Source organism: Sinocyclocheilus grahami, unplaced genomic scaffold, assembly GCF_001515645.1.
Source record: "Sinocyclocheilus grahami isolate Dianchi unplaced genomic scaffold, SAMN03320097.WGS_v1.1 scaffold1790.1, whole genome shotgun sequence".
NCBI classification, from domain to species: Eukaryota; Metazoa; Chordata; class Actinopteri; order Cypriniformes; family Cyprinidae; genus Sinocyclocheilus; species Sinocyclocheilus grahami.
Window position 1 is genome coordinate 15,672 of NW_015506969.1, and position 6,669 is coordinate 22,340.

Consider the following 6,669-nt stretch of genomic DNA (forward strand, 5'->3'; position numbering starts at 1 on the left):
TTTATAGTGAATGCCCCTATAAATGGTCTTATTTTTAAGATTTAGTTTTAATCCAAATGATGCATGCGTGTGCTAAGTGAGTGAACATCAAAGATCACACTGCAGATTGCGCGCTCTCTCTGTCTCTCTCTCCATACCGTTAAGTAACTTGTGCATTATTTTCCTTGTTTTTGACGTATCCGACCGAACTACAAACTTTCCAATGATGTCTGTGAGAAAGATATATTAACTCGACAAGCTCGCGCATCTGCGCCGCCGCGCGCTCAATCCACTCAGCGTGCTTTGCTTATCAGCTCGCGCACATCAGCTATACAGTCAATACTGAATATTTAACATTATATTCATTATACATATACTTCGTAGACATCCTTAATCTCTAATAACTCCATTCTGCTGTCTGTTGTTCTGCTGTCTGTTGTTCTGTTGTCGGTGTTTCATTGTCTGAATATGGCACTTATCACATGCTGTGTGGTATCGGCGTTTGGTATCGGGGCATTTTAACGAGTACAGGAGCTCAGTATCGGGTTCGATACCAGTATCGGTATCGGAGCATCCCTTCAAACAACTATTCAAATTTAAATCAAACCAAATCCAAGGTCCAGTGGTATGATGCTCATTTTGGTTTGTGTTCAGGAATCAAAAACCCACACGTATATACAATTTTCATAATCTAAGCAGAGAGCAGGATAGAGAAGATTGCAAAGGGCTCTGTACAGGAACACCCCAGTACTAAGCGATTGATAAATATGCAAATTTTGAAGTAGGATTTTCATGTGTTTAGCAGGCTCAGGCACGGAGCATGCGGAGAATGTATTGTACTATTCTGAGCATGTAACAATAAACACGTAAAACAAACTCTGATATCAGGACTATCTCTTATCTGTAGCGTGTTTACTCTGCTGCAGGCACGTTTAATCACATAATCTAGAGAGAGTAAGTCTGAAGTGGTGGTAAATCTGCTTCGGTGCTGTATCTACAGGAAGTCCTGCTGTACCTGAAGGAGCCTGGGGTCTGCTATCACTCTCTGAACCATTCACTTCAGACGTGAACAATAGCATCTCTTATCATCCTTCCCCATGTGCCCCACCTGTCTCCTCTGCAGCCTGGCAAACATTCAGCCTGCTGAAAGAAGCACTCTGTGATTTCCCATGCAAACCGACTGGATTTGGAGCACAAAGGTTCTCAGTAGAAGCGGCCTCGCGCCCCAGCCGGTCAAAGCATTTCAGTATGCTGGGTGAGAGTGTCCGCCGTCATACATACAAATGAATGAGCCAAGCATTTTAATTGCAGGGTTGTTCTGAGTAACTGAAAGTGTGTTTAATGGTGTTAAGTTGCTAGGGTGAAAATATTTCCATGGCTCTACTGTTTGAGTAAGTACTAATTTTATGCATTGAGACTTGAATATATCCCTCCCATTTCTGGATGCTTCATTGTTAAATGTAACATCTAATTAGCTCATTGCCTAGACTCTATTAGTGTCACTATGTCTGGATAGCATAAGTTTCCTCTGTGGAGGAGTTTCTTGATACTAGCAGGCAGTTGGTGCTGTTACCGTGAAGAGGTTTAAAAGTTTACAATGATTGGCAATGACAACAAAAACTGGGTAAAAAAAAGTACAGAGAAAGAGAGAGAGAGTACTTTGTCAAAGTTGTACACAAGTCAAAGTATTCAGCCAAATATGAAAGAAAAAGTTTCCACATTTAATTGTACTTAATATTTAATAGTAGCCTAAAGAGTGCTACTTGGCTTTTGAAAAAGACTGATGAAACCAGCAGGAGATTTCTCATTAAAGTAACTTTGATGCTCAAACTCTGCAAAACATTCCTTTTAATCACAATCTTGTTGATATTTTAGTGTTTCTTGGACTGATCAATGATCATCTCAAGCCAGATTTGCTTAGGGTTATAACATGCACTGATTTAGATCAAAAACTCTACACTGAGGTGACTGAAAAATCAAAAAAATGTCTCATCTCAAAGATGAATGACCACAGTTTTGGCCAATTACATTTTACACTGATTGTTTTTTAGTTTGAAGTTCAAGGAATTGAGACTGGACTTGCTAACTCAGTAGGACAGACACAAATATATCTTATTTTTAAAAAGAGTAAAGATATGTGTCATGATGAGCAGTGACATGTTTATTCTGTACTTTGAAGGTCTAAATGAAATTACAATTTCTGCCTTAGAAATATACTTGAGTAACATTCTTCAGTTTCCCATAAAATAATTAAGCACAATTAACTCAAGTATTTTACACCTCCGAGAAATGAACACAGATTCTGATGAGAAGTGAATTATACTTTGTAATTCGAAGGTTTAAATGAAATTAGAAGGATTAAAAAGCATGATTCTGATGATCTGCCTTTAGAAATGTAACTGGGTGAAAATATTAACTTTCAATGGCACTTGAATCAAGTAAAAATTAAGTTTTTACTATTAGTCTCCAAATCCTTTTATGAAAATGTTTCCCCTGTGAAATGGCATTCCTTTTCGACTGACATCACAAACTGATCTTACACCAGACTACTTAAAGGATTAGTTCACTTTCAAATTAAAATTTCCTAATAAATTACTCACCCCCATGTCATCCAAGATGTTTACGTCTTTCTTTCTTCAATCGAAAAGAAATTAAGGTTTTTGATGAAAACATTCCAGGAGTATTCTCCTTATAGTGGACTTCAACGGTTACCAAACGGTTGAACGTCAAAATTACAGTTTCAGTGCAGCTTCAAAGAGTTCTACACGATCCCAGACGAGGAATAAGGGTCTTATCTTGCAAAACGATCTGTCATTTTCTTCTTCTTCTTCTTGTAGCGTTTATTGGCGGTGGGCAAGCCAACTTTTGGTGCATTAAAACCACCAATTGAACTGGAGTGTGGAGTGACAATGAGAAGTCTTTATAAAAAAATAAAATAATAAATAAATCAATATTATTCCTTATATTCTCATGAAGATTCCCATGTCTATTAGATAACTTATTATCATTCTTCTGAATTTTCTATTACCTAATATTAGTTCTAATGTCATATTATTTGCACCTCTTGATTGTATCTTTGTTTCCAGCATCTGTCTCTCTTTACTACATGCTCTACACTGTAATAAAATAGGCTCAATTGTTTCAATTTCACCACAAGATCTACATAATCCAGAAGGATGTTTCCTGATTTTATGTAAGTTTCCATTTAAAGATGAATGTCCTAATTTGAATCTTCTTCTTTTAAAGTCACTTTCAGTCTCATTATTTTGAAATCCTACTTTCTTTTGGATTTTATACAGATGTCTACCCGTCTTCTCCGTTTCCCATTTATGTTGCCAAAATTTAATAACGGCTTGCTTAATAATTGTCTTGCTTCTGCTTTGCTGATTTTTCATCAATTTCTACATTATTTTTTAGGGGTGGGGGAAAAAAATCGATACAGCATAGTATCGTGATATTTTCCCGTGGCAATACTGTATCGATAAACGGACGCCAAGTATCTATCTTTTATTATACTATTTGGTAGAATAATAAAATAAATTTCTTTACAATCCACTAGACTGGCGAGGTCAGCTGGGTCACCTTCAGCATGCAGTAAGTTAGTAAAATAAAGAGGGCGGCATTGCAGAAAGTTATCAGGAAAGCCCCATCCGCATTTAAATCGAATGTATGGACTTACTTCGGATTTGTAAACAAGGAGGGGATGCACCGAAAATATAGGCTACATATAATAATAACATATATGGCGCCCCGCAGTGTTCAGCGCGCATGTTTCACTCTCCTCGTCACTGTGCAGTTGGATGCCCTGCTCAATATTCCGATCTATGAATGTGTGTTCCGCTCGTGTACAGCTCATGCTCATCGGAAAAGCAAAGTCTGCTCAAATAACGCGTTGACAGGAAATTTCTATGCAGTATAGACCTACTTGTTCCGGTTTGCAGTAGCGCTACTGTGCTGTAACATGGTGTAGGCTATAGTTCAGCAGTACTAAGCAACGCTGGTAAAATAATGCTACCTTCAGTGACGCTATGCTCTGCTATGCTATACTCTGCTCATATGCTCTGATAATAATAGCTTTGTAGGACTATACATTATTTGGATAATTAATCAAAAAAAGAAAAAAAACTTATATCTGATTCTGTTACATACACTAATTTACGGTAAAATATCGGCAACTGTGGTTGCCAGAACTTCACCGTAAAAAATATGGTAGCAACATTTTAGGTTTTACAGACTTAATTTAAATTCACAATCAAATACCGTTTTTCATTAACTGATGTAATGTTAATAAACCAACATATTGAAGTACTAATATCTGTTTTGAACCATTGTAATGCATTGATAACCATCAAAAACTGGTGGCGATGAGAAAGTCACATGATGAACCAACGCTCATCATAAACAGCTTTTCTAGGAGCTGAGGAGGGCAATACTTATATATAGAAGGTGCACAGTGTCATTCACACAAACACTAAACCCCATCATGGTGACACACATGATACTGAAATAATGCAATAAACATTGATTTAACAACATTAGATGTAAGATTAAACCCTAATGTACACAACTGATAAGAAAAAAAATAAGAAGAAACATGTTATTTCAACAAAAAAAAAAAAAAAACATCAAATATGAAGTGTCATGCAGGGAATTCTGGGAGTGTCAATTTACGGTTTGTCACTGTAAATTATACAATGACTTTTTCTTTTTCACTTCCAAAAACCGTATTTTTACATTAAATGTAATTACATGTATTCACCAAATATAGTATGGAAACTTACTGCTAACCAGTTAACAGGTTTTTACTATAGCATTTTTACTAGGGCTGCACGATAAATCGCATGCGATATTTAATGCGCATCTTGTCAGAAAGCTGGTTCTGTAATCAGTGGTAAATCTCCATCACATGCGTGCTTTCACATTGAGCAGCATTAACTACACAGAGCCGTTGTTCACTGACGAGCTGCGCAAAAAATCGCGTGAATATGAACGTGGTTTTGCGCAGCTCGTTAGTGAACAATGGCTCTGTGTAGTTAATGCTGCTCAATGTGAAAGCACGCACGTGATGGAGATTTACCGCTGATTACAGAATCGGCTTTACTGATAAGATGGGTGTTAAATATCGCATGCGATTTATTGTGCAGCCCTAATTTTTACAGTCTTTTACTGTTAAAATCACAATCATTTTTTACAGTGTAGAAGTGAATAAAAATAATATATTGATATTTAATATTAAGGTAACACTTTTCAATAAGGTTCCATTAGTTAATGTTAGTTAATGTATTAACTATCATGAACGAACAATGAACAATACATTTATTACAGTATTTATTAATCTTTCTTAATGTTAGTTAATAAGAACACAGTTATTCACTGTTAGTTCATGTTAATTCAGAGTGCATTAACTGTTAACAAGTACAAATGTTGATTTTAATAATGCATTAGTAAATGCTGAAATTAACATGAACTAAGATTAGTAAATGCTGAAGAACTATTGTTCATTCTTAGTTCATTATGTAAAGTAGTTAACTAATGTTAACTAATGAACCTTATTGTGAAGTTTAATAGTCTTCCTCTCAAGAGATTGCATAATGCTGAATTTTCATGAACTGCAATGTTTTTGATTTTATGTCAGTATTTTATTTGTTTTAACTGTATACATTTGCAGTTTAAATAATAGTCATGAAAAATGTAATGAAATTAAAACAATTATAAATCATTATTCAGCAAACAATAATAGAATAAATAAAAGCACAAGTTGTTGGAAAGTATGTATAAGGTGTCAATTATAAGTAAGTACTGTGTTAAAGCTTATAATAGCACCAATTGAATCAACACAAACAACATTTCTGAGGAAAAATATTAATTATAAGTAAGCTTACACTTATTCTAAATTAGATCCACTATGTATGCTGTACCTTCAAATAATATTTTTTTAGTTAAAAAAAACCTTATTAGAAAAGAAAAAGATTCAAATATTTTTTTCTATAGGTCTATCATAATGCGTGCGGTATAAATGTCTTGCTCATGGGCACAATGATGATGGCTGTTATCTTGATTCTTTGAGTTCTAAAACCTTCTGACTATCACTCCTGAGCTTTAAGTCAATATGAGATGTCATTCACATCTTACACAATGTATTTCGGAGTTATACAGAATATTTGATGAGAAATTGATTGGATCTTGCAGTGGATGTTAAAGGATTAGTTTACTTTCAAATTAAAATTTCCTGATAATTTACTCACCCCCATGTCATCAAAGATGATTCTTTCTTTCTTCAGTCGAAGAGAAATTAAGGTTTTTGATGAAAACATTCCAGGATTATTCTCCTTATAGTGTACTTCAACGGCTACCAAACGGTTGAAGGTCAAAATTATTGTTTCAGTGCAGCTTCAAAGCTTCTACACGATCCCAGACGAGGAATAAGGGTTTTATCTAGCTAAACGATTGGTAATTAAAAAAATAAAAAATACAATTTATGTACTTTTTAACCTCAAACGCCCGTCTTGTCTAGCTCTGCATGATCTCTGTGCATTCCGGTTCATGACAGTTAGGGTGTGTCGAAAAACTCCCATCTCATTTTCTCCTCCAACTACAAAATCGCTCTAAATCGTCCTACATCGCTGTTTTACCGGGTTTTTTTTGTAAAGGGCTTTGACCTTCTTTGCATGTTCACTTTGTAAACACTGG

The 6,669-nt window shown here is 35.3% G+C and overlaps 1 protein-coding gene across 1 annotated transcript in view; it reads right to left on the bottom strand.

Annotated features, from left to right (window-relative positions):
* The window catches only part of LOC107572671 (leucine-rich repeat and fibronectin type-III domain-containing protein 5-like), a 73,172-nt gene that overhangs the window by 2,022 nt on the left and 64,481 nt on the right, over positions 1-6,669 (bottom strand). The window lies entirely within an intron of this gene.